At 34.0% G+C, this 25,282-nt stretch overlaps 1 long non-coding RNA gene across 1 annotated transcript in view; it reads right to left on the reverse strand.

Annotated features, from left to right (window-relative positions):
* LOC129533058 (uncharacterized) overlaps nucleotides 1-25,049 on the reverse strand; it is a 144,832-nt gene extending 119,783 nt beyond the window's left edge. Inside the window, exon 1 of the long non-coding RNA XR_008679079.2 lies at nucleotides 24,914-25,049. This is a non-coding gene — a long non-coding RNA (uncharacterized lncRNA). The remainder of the gene's footprint in view (nucleotides 1-24,913) is intronic.
* Nucleotides 25,050-25,282: the final 233 nt, after the last annotated feature.

Genomic DNA, 25,282 nt, shown 5'->3' on the forward strand with positions numbered 1-25,282 from the left:
GATAACACTTTCTTAACAAAAGTTTCTCAGAAAAAAGGAAAGAAAAAGAAAACAGATTTTCTGAATTCAATAAATGAATTTGCTTTCTCTGAGTTGAATGACTCATAATGTTCTATCGAAGGTAGCCACAGAGATATATTATCGAGTATGTATGTAAGAGATATACGACAGCAATGGCAAGTCCTTGTCAAAAACTCAAATTGCTTCACCATTTTTTTCTTTTAAAAACTTACTATAGGCCAGGTGTGGTGGCTCATGCCTGTAATCCCAGCACTTTGGGAGACCAAAGCAGGTGGATCACCTGAAGTCAGGAGTTCAAGACCAGCCTGGGCAACATGGTAGAACCCCATCTCTAAATACGAAAATAAACTGGGCACGGTGGCACGTGCCTGCAATCCCAGCTACTCAGGAGGCTGAGACAGGAGAATCATTTGAGCCTGAGAGGAGGAGGTTGCAATGAGCCGAGACTGCACCACCGCACTCCAGCCTGGGCAACAGAGTGAGACTCCATCTCAACAAAACAAAACAAAACGAAACTTACTATAAAAATATTCAAGCATGCAAATTAAGTATAATAACCATGAAAGAATATCACCAATACCTAATTGAAGATACAAAATAATGAGTGAAAATATGTTAAATTTATTTAGTATGCTTGCATGCATTGAAAAGTACAATTAACAATGTTTTTCGTTTATTATATTGTAAATCATGATGGCTCGGTGTGGAATTAAAAATTACATAGACTCACTAAATTATGTTTTAGATTGAATTGTCTTTTACTTTTCTCTGGAACAGTTTATATGTATGTGTGTGTGTGTGTGTGTGTGCGTGTGTGTGTGTGTGTGTGCATGTGTAGTGTTTTAAAATTATATATACAGTTTGTTAAATATATAAAATAAGTTATACTTTGTCTGTATCTATATACATATATACACACACATACTATACACACACACGCACACACACACACTATAAATATTCTCATTCACACACACAGTATATATATTCTGAGTCTCCAGAGAACCCAGGCTAATCCAGGGATACACTCCCAATTAAAGTATGCACTATCAGAAGTATCACTGCCTGCAAAAGGCAATGCCAAATAACGTATTTCTGTCTTCGCATAGGCACTGGAATTTGCAAACACAATTCTATCTTTAGACATGTTTGGATTTGAATTAACAAAACATAGGCGGTCTGGGAAATTAATGAATTTTATTAAAAGTGTTTATGATTTGACAGTATCCCTAAGCAACTAAGAGATACGCAAGAAATTCCTCTTTAGAGGTAATTACATCCAGGCCTTAAAGACGCCTTTGATGCAGATTCACACAACACCAATCCATGCAAAATAAAAGAGAAAAACCCATATGTTTGATATGATAAAAGGGACAGAACCAAGGTGATACAGTGAGTAAAGGACAGCATTTTCAACTAATAGGGGTGGAACAGATGCTTACGTACACAACTAAAAATAGAAACTCAATCCTTGACCCTTACTTTAAAGCATATATAGTAATACACTCCAAATGGATCCTAGACCAAAACTTAAAATATTAAACTGTAAAACCTCTACAATAAAAAGTAGGGTAAAATTTTTGTGACCTTATATAAAGCAAGAATTTGGGGGATTGGGCAAAAAAAGTACAAATTATTAAGAGATAAATCAACTTCGAAGCTTAAAGGAGCTCTTCAAAATGCACCACAGGAAAATTAAAAGGCAAGCCACAGATAGGAAGAAACTATTCTTAACACATTGTATTGACAAAGACTGGTATCTGGAATATATAAATAACTATTACAACTCAATAAGATAAAAATAGTTGAATTTTTAAAAGTGTAAAATATCTGAAGTGACAGTTCAAAAAAGACTATTCATGCAGCTAATATATACCTTAAAAGATGTACAATATCATTATTTATCAAATAAATGCAAATTAAAATCACTATGTGATGTCACTACATATCCACTAGAGTAGGCACAATTAGAAAGACGAAAAATACTCAATGATGGCAGGGATCCAGAGTAACTGGGACTACGATACTTTGATAATTGTAATGTAAAATGACATTGTCAGTTTGAAAAGCATTTTGGAAGTTTCTCAGGAAATTTAAAATGTACTTATTTCATCACCCAACAGGTCCATTCTCACATATTTGCCCAAGAAAAATGAAAACATATATTAACTCAAAGATCTAAAACAGCTTTTATAGCAGTTAGCAAGAATGTACATGTCCATTAACTAACGAATGGTCCAACAAATATTCCTGAAATCGAATACTACTCTGAGATACAAAGAAACCTATTATTGATACTTGCAACAACATAGACAGACTTGAAAATCATCATGCTGAATAAAAACAACGCAGACACAAATGAACATATAGCTATGACCCATTTATATTAAACTCAAGAGAAGACGAGCCAAGCAGAATAGTGGTGGCCTTAGGTGAGGTATGAAGGTCACTGCAGATGGGAGCAAGGGAAATTTGAGATGACAAATATTTTATATCTTAATTGTGGTTGTATTTACAAAAGTGTATATATTTGTTAAAACAATTTTATTTTGTCATTTTGATTATTTTCCACCACATTATTTTTTAAGATGAGTATTAATTTTAAATATCAGATTACACTCAATTTAAAGGAAAAAAGTAAGTCATAAAATACATTTGAAAAGTGTCAAGAATGCAAAAATATGTACAAAAAGGAAAAAATTATATTAAGACAATGATAAGAACAAAGGTGAAAAAAATTCCAGGAAAAGAAATTGGAAAAAACAAATATGGGCTATTAAATCTCTGAAGCGTTAATGACTAAAAATCGATGGAAGATATAAACCCTTAGACACAAGAAGAACACATTTCAAACAGGATATAAATCTAAAGTATACTCGAACATATTGAAAAAATCTGTGGAATGTCAGAGACTAACAGAATATCTTAAAAACATCAATAGAGAATAAGAGAGAACCTTCCGGTAAAAAAATAAGAAAACAGTGAAAAACGTTATAGAAGTTATTCTCAGCACCATCTTAACAGCAACAATGAATATTTTGGCATTGTATCTCCTTTATAATAATATAAATTCTAAACCTCAAGAAAGTACATTTTGGGCTTTGAAGTATTAATAAAAATAGACGAACAGAGAGAAGAAAGCTAAATTTAAATAAAAGAAACATGTCCTTTTCCCAAATTGAATCAGCTCTGGCAAGATTGCATAGTATAGTTTTAAAAAAAACTTTACATCTCGGGTCAGAAAACATATGTACGAATAACTATGTTGATGGAAAATAACTTGGCATACCCTGCCAAATCAACTCCTCTGGCTCTATCGAAGAACGCAGAGAGTTACAGAGTATTTAGAGAAATGGGGTTGTATATCTCTGCCAGTACAAACCTCAGCTAATCCATGACAAAAATAAATACATTGCTTTTCCTCTCAAACTTGCTTCTCCCCTCAGTGATATACTTTTCAAAACAACACAACTGTTCATTTAGTTAATCAAGCAAGAAGATTATGAAACTTACTAATTTTTCCTGACCCTCATCTGCCTTTATTCAATCGGTTAATTGCTGCTGTATCTACTTGTGTAATGGGGCTCAAACTGTTTTTTCTTTGTTTTTCCTCTCCATTCCCATTTACATTGCTTTATTTGACATTTTGGCCTATTTCAATTAGCAATAAATATTAATTTATAACTTAATTTTTACCATAATAAATCCTTATTGTACTTTCAAAATGAGTTTTCTGAATGAAAATATGATCATTTAACTCACCCACATAAAATATCTTATGGCCTTATACTATGTGCAAAATAGAATTAAAATTTGTATTATATTTGATCATATTCACTTATGTTTAAAATGCTTTAATTACTGATATACTGGGGTCTGGTTTCTCCCATTTTGGAGCTTGTTCATTGTCCTTTAGAGCATTAGATTTCCTTATTGTGATTTTTACTGGAGAGTGCATTTTTTGTTTTTGTCAGATTTACAATGAAGTTTAAAACATATCAATAAAATTAAGAGAGTAGAAAGACATATAAGTCTTAAATATATGATCTTGAACATTTATTTTAAATATAGGTCTTAAATATATATATATTACTTTTTCAAATCATGCAGAAATTCTTGGTCATGTGAACACATTTGTATGGCCATTGTCAGGGTAGGACTCTTTCAAGTGAAGTTCTCTTTTCAGCTTTCTCTTACCCATCTCTGCCTGGGATGGGTACTAAGACTCCTAAAAATAGAGCCAGTCGAGTATAATGCTTAGAAGATGTGTTTCTGGAAGGACACTGTCAGTGTTCGAATGTGCCATTTATTAGCTGTGTGACTTTCACTGAGTTACTGAAACTTTGTGTTTATAGTTCTTATACTTGTATCAATAACAGCACCAAATCCATAAGGTGGTTTGAAGGATAAGTGAGTGAACACATGTAAAACAATTAGAATGGTGCCTAGAAAATAGCAACTGCTCAATAAATGTTAATTATCATCACGATTATAACTTAAAATGTTATACATAACAAATTGTCAATCTCTTGGTATGAGTAAGAAAAGTGCATTTTTCAAGACTTAAATGGACCCAAACGTTTACATCCTACAAACCTGCTGCAGGCAAGTAGTAAGGATATGTTGCAGCCATGGAAGGAATAAATTAAGAAAAGGGAAGACTGGGGTCACAAAAAGAGCGGTTCCATGGCAGAAATGCACCACAGAAAGGCAGGTGATTGGTTCAGAATACAAAACCACAGTGGAGCAGAAAAATTGAAGGTGAAGAGAGGGAAGTTCTAGCCAATAAAGAAGACTCAACAGGACTTCATTAGTTGGACAGTTTGTGAAAATAATTGGCTATTATAAAGCCATGTATTTCATTAAAAAAGAATCTAAATTATTACATTAAAACACTATATAAGACTTATTTCTAAAATATATTGCCATGTTTCACAGTGAAAACTTTTGCATAAATATAATAAAGTAAATGCTTGACTACATTTTCTTATCATTAGACAAAAACTAAAGATATTGCTATGCAGTGTTCAAAGAACAGAATATAAATCATTAACCTGGAAAATACAGCATTACAATAGAGATTGCAGCTATCTAGAGGTGGAAGCAACTTAAGAAAGGAGTAATGTTTACAGTGCCTTCATAATAAGTCAAGTGATAATTAATGGAATAAATATGTTTGCCAAACTAAGAAAATTAATGCAGCAGTTAGAGTAATTAAAACAGGGATATACATATGGTGGGAAGATGTTTGGGTGTAAGGTCAAATAAATGAGCAAACTTCTCATCTATTGTGAGAGTAAAGTAATAGCTATTATCTGAAATTCATAAATTAAAGATATATGAGAAAGCGTATTAAGTATTTATGTAGTGGTAAGTGACAGAAGAATGACCTATAAGAGTCAAGGGAGCTTGCCTGGGAAACAGTAGTAGGAATTGGTAGATGATGATAGTGGGAGGAAATGGAGCCTTTTTCTTAACACTATTTTATTTTTCTTTTTAAAAATGTTAATATATTGCATTAATAATAACAGTAAAGGTAATATATTAAATGATAAATACATTTCATAGCATACAAAAACATGTTTATCCATACTAGCAATCAAATAATTACTAAATTTTAAAAATTACATGGGATTCTTATTTTCTTTCAAGTTAGACAAAAATTTTAAATTAAGGTATAAATAAGAGGCTACAAGTGACAGGATGGGCATACAAGGCTAGTGGAACTATAATTTAAAAAAATGTATATTTTATAGCAAATTAGCATTAAATGTTAAATATTTTTAAATTCCCTCTTTGTGGAAATCTGTTCTAAGTAGATAATCAGAAATTTAGATAAAAGTAGACTAAATAAGAATGGAAATATTAATAATTGAATATTAATTATATATTGCACCTGCAATTTTAAAATGCTTGTCTTGATTTGAAAATGAGAATTATATAAATATATTACACAATCAAGAAATTTAGATTATGCATTTAGAAAGTGAACTGCATTAATAAATTAGTTTAAAATAAGAAAAACCAAATCTATGAACAATTTGCCAAATATTCAAAATTATCAACCCTTCCCTCTTCATAATATTTGTAACAAAATAAATAAAATTATGTGATCATAGGCTAATTATATTTGTTTTATGTAAAGGAAGTTATTTGGGTAGATGATGTGTTTCCAGCATGTGCTCAAGCCATAGGAAATTGTTATTAATCTACTCATTGTAACTATGCAGTAGACTATATAATCTCATAAGGAAAAATAATTGACTATTCTGTTCTCACAGCTAAATTCTCAGGATCCAGTAAAGTAACTCTCTCAGCAGGTGTTCATGAGCACTTGTTAAATAAATGAATTAATTAATGAAGAACTTAGAACCACTTCTTATTTTTGCTGTTGGGTTTAGAAGAGTATTTTACTGACCGGGGAAACAAAGATATGATCATTCGACGTACGCTGTACCACACCTGTGAAATTATAAGGGCCATCTATTGTATTCACAATATTCTTGTGTGGCTGGATTTCTTGATTAAGTCACTATATTTTTATAGGCTGAGGCAGCCATGAAAATGTTAGGATCCAAGAATTTACTGAAACCTGGGTTAAGTAGATGACATTTCCACAATCCCTGGGCTGGATGGGAGTATGAGCCAAATTTTACATATATCTACATGTAGCTATAACTAGCATAGAAGTGTCATATTGGTCTTAGTTTAAAGGTCATAAACATTTTCCTAATCTTCAGAATAGCTTTCTAAGAAATTAACATCTTCATTTCATTTTCTAAGCCATTCAAATTCTGAACACATTTAATGTATTTATTCAGCATTTTTGGCATATTCTACTAAGACATTAGCAATTTTATGAAACTATTATGTTGAGATCAGAAAATTAGAGAAGTAGACTCAGTGGAAAATAGAACAAAGAAAATACAGAACCTGTTTAAGCAGGATTTATCTAGGAAGGCTTTGATTGTGAGATGTGACAGAAAAAACAAGATGATTAATACACCTTATGCTAATCAGTTTTATTTGTAGTCACATATTGTATATTTACTAAATTCTCCAACTAAAATAAGTTAGAATATTAAAATAAATATCATAAATATATTTTGTATACATAGAATATTGAGTTTCATCATGGTGCATATATATTTGAAAAGTCATAATGTCAGAACTTTATATTTATCAAAAGACTCTTTTCATAGCCTGTGAATTTTTTCTTTTCTTCTTCCAAGAGAGTTAATAAAAAGCAAGAGAAAATTCACTGCAGCTGAGAAAAGGCAAACAGCTGGTACATAAACATGATTATAGATTCATTAGATCATGAATATATATTCACACTTACCTGCCATTCCAAGGTGAGAAAACTTTTAGTTATTGTCAAGGCCATAGTGTTGCAATAGCTCACTGGACTTGAGACTGCTTAAAATATTATAAGTAAGACATCTAAGGCAATCTTATGGGGAAGAGGGAAACAAATGTAGCTGAAGCCAAGAAGAAAATAGAGCTACCCATATGGCTCTATGAAACCACTGCCAATAAAATATATTCTCAGCAAATATAATTGCCTTTATTATAGGGGTTGACTATAATTCTAAGTACTATGAAAACAACTCTCCTTTGTCTAGAAGTAGTCTAAGAAAACACTACTCTTTCCCTGGTCCAATATTCAGCCCACACCCATAGACCTTATGTATCATATGTAGTGATAAGATCTGAAGAAAAAGAAGCATGTTTGAGTGAACTGATGACAAAAATGACTAAATATGTACTTAAACGCCTATAGTCTTTGAAAAATGGAGGAGAAATGATATTTTCACACATTTTGCATATAAATTCTGTATGCTGCAAGAAAAACATTCTTAAATCAGTAACTAAATTGGTTATACAGTGTGTCCAGAGATTAATAGAGGACTTTTTTTAAATGAAAACTCGAATTAGTGTCAGTTGCAAGCAACAGCTGAGATTACCTTTGAGAAATTTATAAAGCAAATTTCTTCAAATTATTTCTTCTTACTTTTCAGTGTTTAAGAATCAAAATCATAAAAGAGGTTCTGTATTTGCATTTTAACGTTTGCATAATGCAAATACCCAACAATTTCACGGATTCTAGAAAGATTTTATTAAAAAATACCGTGTAATATTTTTGGATGAAACTGGCTCTGCCTATAAGTTTAACTGATGATGGCTCTGCCTATAAGTTTAATTGATGAACCTGGTTTCAATTCAAGCAAATCTGAAAATGTTGCATCTTTTCTTAATTATTTGTTCTACTATCATTCCACATTTTCATTTTATTCTTAAAAATATACAAAATAGATGGATTCATGTATTAACCTGCTTTCACACTGCTATAAAGAACTACCAGTAACTGGATAATTTATAAAAAAAACAAATACATAAAAATAAAAACAGGGGGTTTAATTGACTCACAGTTCTGCATGGCTGGGGAGGCCTCAGGAAACTTACAATCATGGTGGAAGGCGAAGGGGAAGCAAGGCACATCTTATGTGGTGGCAGGAGATAGAGAAGGGGAAATGCCACACAATTTTAAACCATTAGATCTAATGAGAACTCACTAACTATCATGAGAACAGCAAGGGGGAGGTCTGCCCCTATGCTTAAATCACCTCCAGCCACATCCCTGCCCCAACATGGGATTACAATTTGAGATGACATTTGGGTGGGTACACAAATCCAAACCATATTATTCCACCTCTAGTGCCTCCCAAATCTTATGTCCTTCTCATGTTTCAAAACCAATTATGCCTTCCCAACAGTCCCCAAAGTCTTAATTCATCCCACCATTAACTGAAAAGTCCATGTCCACAATCTCATGTGAAACAAGGCAAGTTCCTTCTGCCTCTGAGCCTATAAAATCAAAAACAAGTTAGTTACTTCCAAGATACAATTGGGGGAGAGGCATGGGGTAAATGCTCCCATTCCAAAAGGGAGAAATTGTCCGAAACAAAGGGGCTACAAGACCCATCAAAGTCTGAAACAGCAGAGCAGTCACTAAATCTAAAAGCTCCAGATTAATATCCTTTGATTCCATGTCTCACATCCAGGGCATGCTGATGTAAGGGGAAGGCTCCCAAGGCCTTGGACGGCTCTACTCCTGTGGCTCTGCAGGGTACAGCTCCCATGGCAGTTTTCATGGACTGGTGTTGAGTGCCTGCGCTTTTTCCAGGTGCACAATGCAAGCTGTCAGTAGATCTACCATTCTGGGGTCTGGAGTATGGTGGCTCTCTTCTCACAGGTCCACTATGCAGTTCCCCAGTGGGAACTCTGTTGGGGGGGGCTCCAAACCCATATTTCCCCTCTATAGTTCCCTAGTAGACATTCTTTATGAGGGCTCTGCCCCTGCAGCAGACTTCTGCCTGCACATCCAGGCATTTCTATACATCCTCTGAAATCTAGGAAGAGTTGAGGTTTGGGAGTCAACTCTCAACTCTTGTCTTCTGCACAGAAAACCCATGAGCCCAACACCACATCGAAGCTGCCAAGGTTTGGGGCTTGAACCTTCTGAATAAATGGCCTAAGCTGCACATTGCCCCTTTATAGCCACAGCTGGAGCTGGAGTGGCTGGGACACAGGGTGTCATGTCCTGAGGCAGCAAAGAACAGTGAGGCCCTGGGCCTAGCCCATAAAACCATTTTTTTCTCCTATGCCTCCAGGCCTGTGATGGGAGGGGCTGCCTTTATGGGTCTCTGAAATGGCATGAAGACATATTCCCTATTATCTTGGTGATTAACATTCAGCTCCTCATTACTTATGCAAATTTCTGCAACCTTCAATTCCTCCTCAGATTTTTTTTTTCCTACCATATGGCCAGGCTGCAAATTTTCCAAACTTTTATGCTCTTTTTCCCTTTCAAATATAAGTTCCAGTTTCAGACCATCCATTAGTGAAGGCATGTGACTGTGTGTTTTTAGAAACAGCCACAGCACATCCTGAACACTTTGCTGGTTAGAAATTTCTTTCGCCAGATACCCTAAATCACCCCTCTCAAGTTCCGAGTTTCACAGATTTCTCGAGCAGGGGCAAAATGCCACGAGTATCATGACTAAAACATAGCAAGGGTGACCTTGACTCCAGTTCCCCATAAGTTCCTAATTTCCATCTGGGAACACCTCAGCCTGGACTTCAGTGTCCATATCACTATAAGCATTTTGGTCAAAACCATTCAACAAGTCCCTAGGAAATTCCAAACTTTCCCACATCTTCCTCTCTTCTTCTGAGCCCTCCAAACTGCTACAACTTCTGCCCATTACCCAGCTCCAAAGTTGCTTCCACATTTTAAGGTACCTTTATAGTAGTGCCAAACCCTCCTGGTACCAATTTTCTGTGTTGGTCTATTTTCACACTGCTATAAAGAACTACCTGAAACTGGGTAATTTATATTTAGAAAAAAGAGGATTAACTGACTCACAGTTCTGCATGGGTGGGGAGGTCTCAGGTAACTTACAGTCATAGCAGAAGCCAAAGGGGAAGCAAGGCACATCTTACATGGTGGCAGGATATATATAGAGAAGGGGGAACTGCCACACACTTTTAAAACATCAGATCTTGTGAGAACTCACTCATTAGGATGAGAACAGCAAGGAGGAAGTCACCCCCCATGATTCAATAACCTCCCACCAGGCCCTTATTCCCACACATGGGGATTATAATTTGAGATGAGATTTGGGTAGGGACACAGAGCCAAACCATATCAATTCACCACAATCCTTATTTAGCTATATTCTAGCACTAACTCACAGAGGTCTCATATTAAAATCCTTACGAGAAATGCAATTCAACTTTCTTCTTATTTTAATACATTGGCTTCATCTGAATATTTTGTTTCTAGAACACCAGTATCTAAGGTATTCATCTGAATATCTTGTTTCTAGAGTACCTTAACAAAATAATCAGATGAAACCAATAGTACCCAAAAACTCTAAGGAAGTAAAGAAATTATTCCAAATGAGAACAATTACTTCAGATAATCTGAACTCAAATAGATTTGTGTTGACCTATATACAGGATGATTCAAAATTTGCTGTCTTAATCTTTAGTGGACCTATTGGCATTTCTTTTTTTTGACCCAAAATATTTAAATTGAGTCATATGAAAACAAGTGTTTTATCAAAATAATACAAACATTTTTAATATTTGGGAAAGAATTTGTGCAGCAAAATTCGTTAAGTGAAATTAATTACTTTTTTTCCTTAAGAGCATAACAGCACTTTTAAAATATAATTTTACTCAAAAATTATTATTTTTTTGCCATGTTAACTTTTAAGCTCATATTCAATAAGAAGTTAGGGTTAATGACAATTTTGATGAATTATGGGTTGTACCATTGTAAATAATATTTTTGGTCAAGTTTTCCAAATAAGTCTATTATTTCTGGGTCACATTTTCATGGTGTTTTATTTGAAGTGTTATTCTTCTGTTAATTCATTCTTAAAGTGTTAATTCTGCAGTTAAAGCAATTACTAATTTTAGAATATGTACTTTTAGACATCTTTAATTTGATTTTCTATTGCATTTTTATCCAATTGTGGATTTTTATTTTTCTTAATCAATTTTTGTGGTTTTCAGATTTAGAAATTATAATGAGGATATAAATAATTTCTTATTTATACCAAATTATATTGAATGAAGCTTTAAAAATGTCTTTTATTTCTTTCTAAAATTACTTATAGTTAGGAATTGAGAATAATTGTTATGTGGTATGTAATTCATAAGAAGTCACTCCATATTGCTTTATTTTCTAAGTTAGTGTGTGAGTTACACATTTCTTAAGTACATTTATGATAATACCTATGCCTTATAAGTGATTAGAGGCCAGGTGCAGTGGCTCACTCCTGTAATCCCAGCACTTTGGGAGGCCGAGGTGGGCAGATCACTAGGTCAGGAGATTGAGACCATCCTGGCCAACATGGTGAAACCCAGTCTCTACTAAAAATACAAAAATTAGTTGGGTATGGTGCCGCATGCCTGTAGTCCCAGCTACTCAGGAGGCTGAGGCAGGAGAATTGCTTGAACCTGGGAGGCGGAGGTTGCAGTGAGCCGAGATTGCACCACTGTACTCCAGTTGATGACAGAGTGAGACTCTGTCTCAAAAAAAGTGATTAGAAAGGTTACAATAATTTCAGAGAACTGAGGCATTCTAATTTTAAAGCAGATATTGTAGGTCAAAAATAAGCATTAAAAACAGAATAATTAGAACAATTTGATAAACTTTTAGAATTCCAAGTTATATGTAATTCTGTTCTTGGCTATCTAAAAACAGAATTATCAGTAAAATCGGTCATCTTAGAAATCGTGTTTATGAAAAAAAAATTCTCTAATTCTAGGTGAGCATTATCTTTATGTCACAGTATCCAAGGATTGCTGCAGTTTTCTACATTTAGGATAAGCAAAACCATCTAAGTATTGAATATATAAATCAACTCACCAGCTACTCATTCATTAAATACTGGACTGTCTATAAACTTTGTTTTTCAAACATTTTCATTTTGTTTTCTCCTTGGATTTAAATCTTGGTTTTTTCTTTGACTGCTATATCATTTTTGTAGTAATATAATTCAGGATATCTTTTTGTTACTGATATAAAAATGCTATGGATGACTTAAAAGAAATGACACCCCAGAAGTAACAGCAAACTTAGCACCCAGATCTTTGTTTACAATAACATTCTTCAATGAAAGGCACTAGGTCTCCTTGGAGAAATGGCTGATTTTTGAACTAGAGCTGGAAACATTCAAAATGAGCCTAGAGAATCTGGTAGTGCCAGAAAGTAAGAAAATGCTCAAAAAAATTTTAAAAAATAAAATGCATTGATTGGAGTGTGTCAAAAGAGGCACAGGAGACAACCGAAGAGCTTCCAATAGTAAATGCTGTAACAATTTGACGAAAAAATAAAGTAGTTGAATAGGCTTATAACCCAAATTATAAAATACATATCTATGAATCCATACTAATGTAAACAAATGACTGAAAAAGAAATAAATGAGGGAGGAAAGGCAAATCTCTTAAGAAAGAATTCCAAATAGTTTATGTAGATATTTGCCCTCAAGAAGGTGAAGCATAATTCTCCACTCCTTAACTGCACACTGTACATACTGACTTTCTTCTGAAGAGTAAATATGGAAATGAGGGTGGAAGAACACATAACTTGACGGTGAGGAAACTTAAGAAACACTATTTCAGCCAGGTGATCAAGCTCAATGTCAACAATTAAATAATGTTGGTAAAGCACACCCTGGATATTTGATGTAAATGACACTTTACCTCTGCTAACTTCCTCACAAAACCCCTAATCTCAGTATAATCACGAGAAAAACATGAGAGAAACTCCAATAAAGGGCACTCCTACAAAATATCTGACCAGTGCTCCTCAAAACTGTTAAGATAAAAAATTACTAGGAAAGTTTGAGAATCTGTCACAGCCAAGAGGAAGTCAAGACGCCAGGACAATTAAAAGCAATGTATTCTGGATGCAACTGTTGAGCAATACAACAGCCTTAAGTAAGAGCTAAGGATACATGAATAAACTATGGACTTTAATTGATGATAATGTATCAATATTGGTTAAATAATTTTAATAAATGTACTACATTAGTATAAGAAGTTAATAAAAGGGACAACTTTATACAGGGTATATGAGAACAGATTATTTTCTTCTCAATTTTTTCTGTACATCTAAAACAGTTCTAAAAACTAAGGTATATTACAAATACTACGGCTTACTACTGTTAAACATTTTCCCTGTGGTACATATTCTGTAGCCACAACAGAATTCAAATATTCAACACACAACTAGACTCATGGCCTAATGCTCCATTCACTGAGTAAGATTAGCGGAAGTCATCTTCCAGCTATATCAAGCAATAAGAGTTTTAACAGTGAAACACTCAGGTGCTCCGGATGTCTATTCTCATTTTGTGAAGAGTGCTTACACAGTACTTGTCCATGAGCCATTTAGTTCACAGAGAGCAAGCCCTGAAGGTTCCATAGGATAACTTATTCAAGCATTACTTTAAAATTCCACTTATTTGAGACTTCTTTCATCCTACTTATGAACAGGATGCAGTAGACTATGACCAGTTGTGACTCCTGCTGAAAATAGAAAAAACATTGATAGAGGAAATCATATTTTTCACATTTACTATTTTTTTAATTAATAGATTTTATTTCTTGGAGCAGTGTTAGATTTACAGAATAATTAGACAGACCTAGTGTTTCCATATACTCTTTTTCTGCCTGCCCAATTTCTCCCATTATTAACAGCTTTTATTAATGTTGAGCATTTGTTTCAATTCACGAACAAATATTGATACATTATGAAAGTGCATAGTTGGCATTAGGGTTCACTTTTTCTGCTGTGCAGTTCCATGGGTTTTGCCAAATACATAGTGTCATGCATCCATCATTACAAAATTATATTCACAGCCCTAAAAATTATCTGTGCTTCACCTATTCTTCTCTTAACCATTCCCCTAGCCCTGCTCTAGACACTGGCAACCATTGATGTTTTTGCTATCACTATAGTCTGTTTGGCTTTCTCAGTATATCACATCGTTGCAACTATACAGTATGTAGACTTTTTAGACTGTTTTTCACTCAGCAATATATGCATTTAAAGTTTAACCACGGCTTTCATTGGCTTGAAATTTCATTCCTTTTTATTGTTGAATAATATTTTATTATGTGGATGTATCACGCATGGTTCAATTATTCATTCACCTATTGACCGATATCTTAGTGGTTTTCAAGTTTTGACAATGAGAACACTCCATGTGACATGATAATCAGGATTAGCTCAACAGAACATTCTCTCTGTGGGTGAGGGGGGATGAAAATCATCAAGGTTACTTGAACTGGCCTGGCCATTCACCAACACAAAAAACAAGGCTGGATTTACCCCTGGCACATTTGATGTATTCTGAATCCTGGAGTGACATGGGAGTCTGGATGTCTGGGTCATAAATACAAAGTAAAATCATACAACATACAGTGTCACACTGCTTGAAATACAAGGGAGTGCTGACAACACAAACACAGTCTCTCCCTCATAGCATAGGTCAGACTCTCAGAGTGTGTAGGATGAGGCTAAGGAGCTCAACTAAAAACCTCTAAGAGACAGAATGTGGTCTTTCACATCTGTTAGCTCTGAGGACTCAGAAACTTGCCACATTCTCAATGACTGGTAGAGAACCACCATTTAGGTTTTGGCCTACTAAGCTTCTACAGAAACAAATGTTTTGTAAATTAAAAATAAACTCTAGAGTAAATACTGAAATCTTAAAGATACCGAAGGTGAACAAAGCAACCCAACTGGATGACACTTGAAGGAAGGGAATGCCCCAGAGTGGATTTTACGACTTTTGGCCTGAGGCAGGCTGCTGGCAGTGCTACTTGGATAGCTGAATCTTTGAAAGAAAATGTGAAATCTTTCTGGCATGAGGAAGAAAAGTACTGAGTTTTAGACAACCATAGGGCTGGACAATGGGAGAGAAACCTGAGGAAGGAGAGAACCAGAGAAAGAATGCTCCAAAATCTGTGTATAACCATTGCCTAAATATCTAGGTTACCCTTGAACCATACAAACATGGGGCAGACACCAAACAGCTAAAGCTAAGAATTAAAGAACTGAATTTAGGATTGAGCTTCCACATAAGACACTGTGTTGTTTGAGTCAACCAAGTTAATTGCCTAATAAAACACAAAAACAAATTGAGCAAATATTTGACATTTTGATGCTTCCAGTGGTCTTATTTTTAATACTATGGCTTCAGCCGGGATACTCCCTTTTAGTTATACTTAATTTTTATAGAATGAATGATTGTAAAAACTATTTAAAATTATTTTGAAATAAAGGCAAACATGAAATAGTTCAAAAGCATTTGTAATTTTCTACTATGTATGAAGCTACAAAAACATACATTTAAATTACTGTAATATTACTTACATTGCTTTCTTTATATGTGTAGCAGTTTTGTCACTACAATATTTGCTTTTTCAAGCCATTTTGCCACACCAGAGGCAATTTTGCATGTCATTTCTTTTGGGAATGCCAAACTTTATCGGAAAAAAAACAAAGAACCATGAAGCACCCTTAAACAGAACCTAATGCACAGAGATTCATATAATATGCAACTTCACACACAAAAACATTCACTGTGTGAAGCATTGAAACCAGTTTGTGCTGCAAAAACATGAACATTGATGATTTCTATTTTAAACAATTCCTGACCACTCCTCTAAATTATTTACCTGGTTTTCTACCCATGCATTCATGCATGCATGCATCCATCCATCCAACCATCCATCCATCCATCCATCCACCCATTCCACCATTCACTCATCCATCTGGCACAACAGCAAAAACTGAATTATAGAAATACTCAGACAGGAGAGAATGTCCATTCTGACTAAGGGTCAATGAACTGACTACTACACTTACAATTTATAGATTTCACAATTAGAGCATTTTTTCACAAAATAATTTCTGTATCCATATGTCTGATTTTTGTTCTTTCTGTGCTATCCACATAATTTCAAATGCTTGAGCTATAGATTAAATTTGCATGGTGTAATTTTTTTTCCTTTGGTCCTGTGCCACAATGCTAGGTAATCCAGTGGAGTGTAGAGTAATTCCTAAAATGGGAATGGCCAGCCATACTCTGCAAGTCTTAGAAATACATTCCACTAAACCGAAAGTAGAAGATTCCCCAACTCAACAAGGACTCAATAAGGGCTTTTGAGTCCTTAGTTGGACTCAAAAGGTCCCATGCTTTTGTCCAATATCAGCCAGTATGAGAGAAAAAGTGACAGAAAGTAAGATAAACAATTAAGAGGTAGTAGTTTTTAGTAATTGTATTTAAAATCTTACTTTGAAAATCTTACAAAAATATAGAACTTGAAGAACAAACATCCTGAGCCCTTGCCTAGGCTTTGGAAAAATCTCATGAAAGTGAAAGCTCCAAAGTTTGAGCTTTGTTATCTTCATTGCAGTATTGTCAATTTTGCTAACTACTAGTTGAAATTCCTAATGAAGGTACAAACAGAAGAAAACCTTACATGTTTTCATATTTATCTTTCCATAATGGACAGCAATTTAGCAAGAGGGGCAAAATATATAATATTTTCCTCACTGATACATGAAAAGCAGAGGAAACTCTATTTTCTAAAATTATGCCTATGTAGAAGTTATTTTGTGAGCAGAAAAACCATACACTTTAGATATTTTTATGTCTGTTTTGTTTCAAAAGTTTTGAAAAAGAAACACAAATATTTTGGAAACTTAAAATTGTTCAAATAAGACATCCATTCAAATCTCCTCATTAATAAAACCTATCTCTTTATTTTATAGCATTGTTTTTGCACTGCCTAAGGAAAAAGGATAACACCTCTTTGCCTGGTATTCGAGGGTTTCTAAAAAACTATTAAAACCTCTATTCAGCTAAAATCTTTTGTATTTTCAAGGCTTCAGCCAAATGTATTTACTTTCTTTTTATATGGGCACCACGTATTTTCTCATCACCCATGCTCTTTCTTCTGGAATATTTTCATTCTTTCTTGTTTTGAATAAGTCCTATCTTCAAGAACCAGCTCTTTAATAAAAGCATTCTCTCTGTACTCAAATTCATGCAACAATGTTTCCTTTTACTGTTTGAAAGACTAGGAATTTGTGCCTTAAAAACTAGCTCACCTTTCCTACTAATTGCAAGCTCATAAAGATAAAAGACTGCATATTTTCACTTTGATATCCCCTGTTACCTTGACAGTAGCATACAAAAATGTCTAGACAGTAATTACTTGTTCAAAATACAGACAAAATTATACCCAATACATTAATAAAAATAACATAGTTACACCTAATTTGGACCCCCGTGGATCATCTCTGGGCCATCTCTGTTCTAAAACACAGCAAGCCTTCTTAACCTCCTGTTTATCTGATTAGATATTCCTAGTATACATGTTTGAAGTTAAAGTTGCTGTAAGAAAAATCTAAATATTTATGAATATTTTCTGCACTGTGCATACACATTTATTTTATCTTTATCTTTAGGTTCCATTTCAATGCACTGACCTAGTTATTTTGACTCAGTACAAAACAACACCACCACCACACCACCTTATTTATAGTAGTTACATTGTAGAGTATAAATGGGAAATGCCTGCTTCTCTCATAAATCGTCAAATACCACAGGGAATGTGAGAGAGTGATATACAAAATCCATCTTTAAAAAACAAGATGACAGAGAGTTGCAAGGAGGCTAAAGAGAACCCCTACAGGTTCAGATTTCAGGGATGTGTGGCTAAAAATTATTTTCTAAAGGAGGCAGCATATCCTGAAAAGAAAAATAATCACCCCTTTTTTAAAGCAACCGTAACATGGTCCAGGGATTAACATGAGCTTTCTTGGACACGTTTACCGTGAAGAAAGAGCTGGAAAAGTTAGAATAAATGAGAAATCCTTTAGACATGCCATATTTGTAGGAAGCTGCCTGTTGGTGAGAAAGTATGGTTAAAAAGCAAATTATGAGCAGCCCTGTATCTACAGATACCTGACAGCAGGAAATAATAAAGGCTAACACAAAATCACAAATATACCCTGTGTCATAAATAACTTTACTGAAACTGAAGGGAATTTTCCTTATGCTTAGAAACTCTTCATTTAGTAAACTTTTCTAGCATTTAGAATTTTCCTGCATTATATATTATTTAACAGATAAAATTACTTAATGAAAAAAAATAAACTGCCTGTATGACTGCTCTAACATTAGGTAGTTAGTATCTGCTTTGCTTGTGTGCTTGTTTTTCAGAAGGTAGTAGCAAGAGCAAGACCACTATGTATTTCAGCATATTACTAAGGCATCCTCCTGAATTTAGCACTATTGTTCTCCTTCCACTGAGTAATGTGGTGAAAATTAATAAAATGATTACTGGAAACAGTATTATTTCTTTCTAGATAAATGTTTATTACTATTGTTGTTATTATACTTACATAAGTCCAGTTAATATTATAAACAGAAAATAAGGATAGGCAATGAATATAATTCCTTAAACTTGAATGTCACATGCATTTAAAATAGGTCATAGATTTATAGGTGGCAGCAGCTCTGAAGAAATATATTTCTCAGATGTTGGCTGAATTATAGGAAATAATCCTTGAGTGAAGTGAAAAACTCTATAAGCCACTTACTTATTCACATAACCCAAATAAAAATATTTAACTCTTTGTGTTTGATTACAAAACTGTTGAGATCACTAGTTTTTATGCACTAGTTGCCTCATTTCAAAATGAAATATAATAGCCTATAGACTCTTTGTTATTTAATGTTTTTGTTATTTCATTATTAGAGGTAACTGAAAGTTGAATAGAATTTAGAACTGAGTGTTAATGGTCAGTAGGTAATGTTTAGATTTTGCTGGCTTAATTATTTCATTCAAAACATGTTCACACATTGTGCAAATACATTCTTATGTGAAAAGCGTTTGTGCAGTCTACTGAATACATGTTAGTAGCAGATATATATAATACCTACGATGTTAGTAATAACAGCATTTGTGAGCTGGTAAGTAGCACTTTCAGGACATGAAACACAAAGCAATGAAGCAATGCTTCATTCATATCCTTCTAAAAGCAAACTTGATTTTGATACTTTGGTTGGAATAGTGGAAGTGAAAAACCTGCCTTTACATTCACAATAGCCTCTTGTTTGCCTAAGAAATAATACCACTGCTGAACCAATTGTAAATGCAAAGTAGAAAGCATTATGAAGAAAAGCAAAATTCAGTCGTGCTTGCAAAGTCTGAAATGTAGTCACTACAATAAGAACATACATTAGCAGGTGTGTAATTGATGACTGACAGATTGAATTAACAGATTTTCACACAACTCCATAGAAACACAAATAAAGCACAATAAAGAAACATAGGTCCAGTCAAAACATTAGGATGAAGCATGTGATGTGTCAACTTTGTAGATTTCTGCAGTTTGTGTGTGTGTGTGCACTCATGTGTGTGGGCACATACACATATTCATGCTTCCCAACTTAAAGCTGTAGAGATTTTAATCAGTATACAGGGGATGACATAAGGGAACCAATAACTGGGGTAAAGACTGCCTTCCAATAATGCAAATTGGAAAAACTGATTTAGAGTAAACGAGATTAGCCTTCTAATAAAGTAACTAAAAATAAAGCATAATCTGTAATCGTTGAATAAAATGGATCTTGAGTAGCCTTAATCTAATCAAGGTGTCTAGAGTATAGTCTGTTTTACATGATCATTTCAGTAAGTAAAACTTAGTCAAATATGTTATCTATATGGGTCTTGAACTGATAAAATTTTTAAAACATTTATTATTTTCAAACATATCTATAGAAAAATATATCTTACTGGCTTGTGCAAGTAATTCAGATCCTATAATTGTGCTGATTTAAAATAAATAAATATTTTTCAAGTAATTATTGATCCATAACAAATACAAACTTAGCAAGTATCCATTTATAACTGTACATTATCAAGGTAAAAGTACACTAATGTAAAGAGGAGTCAGGGCTTATGCCACGACTATTACTCTTTTTCCTCAATATCAGAAAGTCAGAATTATGGATAAGATATTTTTGACCCTTCCTTGTGCTATCAGCATCTCCATGGCCTGGATAAGGAAGACAACTAACATAAATCTATTCATTCATTAGTCTTGTTAATACTAATTAAGTACTTTGTGTTCAGAGCATGCACTTATTTAAAATATGTTGAAAGCACAAAGAAAAATGAAGCATTTTATTCTTCTTACTCAAGGTGATAGAAGTCTAGTCACCCACCATCACTGTAAAAGAAGACAGTTTTTTAGGGCTATCACTTTCTTCATTTCTAATGACTTTGCTGGATCTCTTTCCTTTTAGGATAATTTATGTGTGATGATATAACTACCTATTCTCAATGTGAGATTTCTTGGGAATTCTATCTAAATGAATGTCATTGGCACTTCAAAGAATGCAGTGGAAAATAAAGGTTTATAATATCATGGAACTAGTTTTTCGGGTGGAGAAACAGACATTAAGCAGATAGCTATATATTTAAGTATTTAGTGTTAATAAGTCCTACAAATAAACAAGGGGTGCTAAACAGCACATACATGGAAATTAGAGTTAGTGTGTTAGAGAAAACTAGTCTGAAAAATATAAGTTTGAGATTAAAAGAATAAAGAATAAATATAAAACCAAGATGTTTGGCATTAAGAGAGAGTGTAAATTGTCAGGAAGCTCAGAATTCTATTAAGCACTCAAAATAATGACCTTATACAATAAATTTCTTTCCATCTAAATGTTTTCTAATCTAAATGTTTCTTCTTTAATCTTCATTTTAACTCGCCTATAGCTTTTGTTGAGATGTAAGACTTTTAAAAGACAGTCATTATAAGTGTGATTTCCCAAAAACATACTTAAGAAGCAAAAATCATTTGTTCTCACAATTGCTATAGTAATACAAAAAAATCCAAATATCGAACACTTTCCTCTACAAGTTATCTCTTAAGTACTTGAGATTATTTGCAAATGAATCTTTTATAGTGGTCTCCAAGGACTCTCACTTACTGCAGCTTTTTGTCTTTCACAGGTGAGAAATTTCAAGTGCCTACAATAATTTTACTTGAGCCTTAACTATCCTTTCAAAGCAGGTGCAAAAACCTAAAGAGCCATGATATTCATCACTCAGCAAGATTTTTATGTATCTAACATTGAAAGAAAGGTGCAAGTTTTATTTGAGATTACTTTAAAAAATCCTAAGAGAACTGAATTATCCCTCAGCAACTTGCCTCACATAAGCAATTTATTCACAATTACGTTGATTATCCCTTGTCAGACTTCCAGGAATTTCACTTAAATTCACACTCCTATGCATATTCTGAAAAATGATCTTATTCAAATTGCTAAATAAGGGAAACAATGTCCTTAAAAATAATTTTTAATAGGGCAGAAGATGTATATATTGGTCTCCTTGGGCTGCTACCACAAAACACTACAGATCAGGTGGCTGATCTATATAATCAATATAAATCAATATAAATCAAAAGAAATCAATATAAAAATTGATTTCTTACAATTTTAGAGGTGCGGCATTCCCAGATTGACGGGCAGGTAGATTCAGTGTCTGGTGAAAGTCTGCTTCCTGGTTCATAAATGGCCATCCCCTAGCTAAGTACTCACATAAAGGAAGAAGGGCAGGGCCCGCCTGGAGCCTCTTTTATGAGAACTCTACATTCATGAGGACTCCATTCTCATGACCTAATCACATCCCAAAGGCCCTACCTTCTAATAACATCATCTAGAGGGTTATGATTTCAACACCTGAATTTGGAAGGGGATACAAACAGCCAGACCACAGTAGGGTAGTATCTTAAATAAGACGCTAGAACTATACATTGCTCTGTGCTAATAATATAAAATTGTGTTTACCAATTGTTCATGCAAAGGTGCAACAGGAATTTTCATCATGAATTTGACCACAGTCAAGTATTAGGAGCATGATCATATATTACTGCCATCACAATATATAATTAATGTGGAAAAGTAATTCATATAAAAAGAAAAATTGTTTCCCATAAGTGATAAGTTTACTATGAAATCATAAAAGTGAATTCAGGTATAAAATATATTATCAAATATTTATGTATACTTTTTAGATATGGTCAACTTCACAGGATCTTTCTTAAGAGAACTAAGATGTTGCAAAATTAAGAATAACCCAAAAGTTATTGTTATTTTTCTTTGGATTCAAATCACAGAAACACTCAGATATACATCTTTACTATGTTATGATGCCAAATGGTATATCCAGTTTTACCTATTCAGTAACAGTTGTTAATTAGGTAGATAAACAAACAGAGGACTTGTAGAAAAATCAACTTTTATTGACAATGACATGCTTGAAACTTTTTTTCCTGTATCTAAGACAAAACCCAGATATTTATCTCCCATTTTCATGACTTTTTCTTCATAGTTTTGTACATACAGACATCTTTAGTTTTCAAACTAATGAAGATAATTGTTCATTAATATTTTCATGCTTACAAAACATAAAACACTAGGATCATGCAGGCTTTTTATTAAAGAAAACTAGCAAACATTGTTGAAACCTGATTCAATAGGAAAAATGCTTTGAAGGCTAGAGATAGTGTGGCAGTCCAGGTCTCCCTAATGGCTGAACAGGCAGGCCTCCATAACAACTGTTTCAGCACTGACTAAGTGGTTAAGTTAAATATTTTAAAAGCTAACAGAGCCAGTGCAATTATACAAGGACTGGAATATAACAAAAGCCCACCAAAAGTTTTGCCTAGGCCTTTCCTGGGCCTTAAATCATGACAAGATAATGAAGAAGTTCTTAATAGGACCAGCTTAGGATTCAACAAATTTTATTGGGGGTCTGAAGAAACTCCATAGACCTCCACAGACAAGTTTATTGGGGGTCTGAAGGAACTCCTCAAACCTCCATGATTTAGCAGGAGACAAGATAAAAGTAATCACCCCAGCACCTGTACCCATTTAAATTAAGTAAATTTACTGAGGATTCAGAGGAAGGTATTGAGGACTCAGATCTTAGTTATAGATTAAAAGAAGTTAATCACTTAAGTCTTTAGATGAATTTACACTTACACATAAACACATAGCTTAGAAGGTATATAAGCTCTGGAAAACTTAGTAACTGAGTTTGTCTGGAGTTATTTTCCAGGCCTTCTCCTTGTACCTGGTTACAGAAATAAAAACTCTATTCTTTCTCAGTTCATCTGCATGTTGTTATTTGGCCAAGAGAATAAGCAGCCCGACGCACAGTTTGGTTCAGAAACAATAGCGGTTTTTTTGGGTTTTTTTTGTTTGTTTTTTCTGAAGAGAGTTACAGACTTTTTCCCACCCGTCTGTTTACAACACAGGGTAAGGAAGCCAGAGAGCCTTCTCCCCTCCACAGAGATTTGTTTATATGCCAGTGTTTCTCTCTCCCTAGAGGAGAGGATGGATCAATGTGCCAACCACCCTGCTTATGCTCCAAGTCTCATAATTCCATCGTCATTCTCCTGCAGCACAATCCCACTGCATGCATGAGATAACATCATGTTTTTACCTTATTGCCCTGTGGGAAATGGAGCAAGGAGAACCAGTGCTAAGATGTGCTGTAAGTAATAAACAGACCGTCTTCCGATCCCAAGACCTCATGTTTCATACCAGAATACCTATATCTAAACTTACCCATATGAAAGCAAGATTCAATGACAAAAGCACTAGAACAAGACAAAATGCACTTGCTAAAGGGTTACTTTGCAAGGAAGTCAGACCTCAGAAAGATTTGCTCATCAAATACACACACACACACACACACACACACACAAATACACTCACACAAAGTATTTCAGGACAAAAGAAACTGCAAAATTACAAGGGTTAGCATGTTAATACCAGTTATGGAAAATAGACTTTTTCTCAAATAATTTCTATATCCACGTAGAATGTAACATGTCTTCCAAAATCAGCATTGCACAGCCCAGGGCTAAAGGAAATTGCTTCTGAGTTTGTTTTCTCACTTCCTAGTCAGCAACAAAAAGAAAATGCTTAAACTATTACACTGTTTGTTTGTTTATCTCAGGGTACAAAGTACGCCACACTTTATCAACTCTAGGAAATTCAATTTATATTTATTCCTGATGGCAGTTAAACAAAATGTCAATTTTGGTTCCCCAGTTCCTCCTTGTGATCAAACCTCTGCTCCTAAGGCACAGTTTAAACATAGAAGGTGATGTTGAAATGTTTGGAATTCAATACCATTAACTTTTTCATTGCCCATGTTTATTTGCATAGATATAACAAAATATGTTAAATAATATGCCAACACTTACTTGTCAAGAGATGTTGATTAGTGGGCAAAGCCATTCTTATTTTCTGGTTAACAAAACTGGAACCTAGACAGTCTTCTAAAGTCTCTAGGGTTGTAATTTATTTCAAGGAGTCAGAGGTACTTCATTTCCCATATCAACTTCTCTGAAAAGATCAGAAACAAAGAACCTTTGAATCTAACTCATCCATGTTTCACCTGTGGTACCTATAACTATAAAGGAATATTCTGTCTTTTCTGAGATCCCAAGGTTGTTAATATTCCTTTCCTGCCAGAAGGTAATGTTCTTTACTGCCTTTGTCTGTAATTTTATAAATTGTAGAAAGATAACAGGCTTGCTTCCAGGTATCATTTTTAAATGTGAAAAGAGGTC

Source organism: Gorilla gorilla, chromosome 3 (assembly GCF_029281585.2).
Source record: "Gorilla gorilla gorilla isolate KB3781 chromosome 3, NHGRI_mGorGor1-v2.1_pri, whole genome shotgun sequence".
Lineage (NCBI taxonomy): Eukaryota > Metazoa > Chordata > Mammalia > Primates > Hominidae > Gorilla > Gorilla gorilla.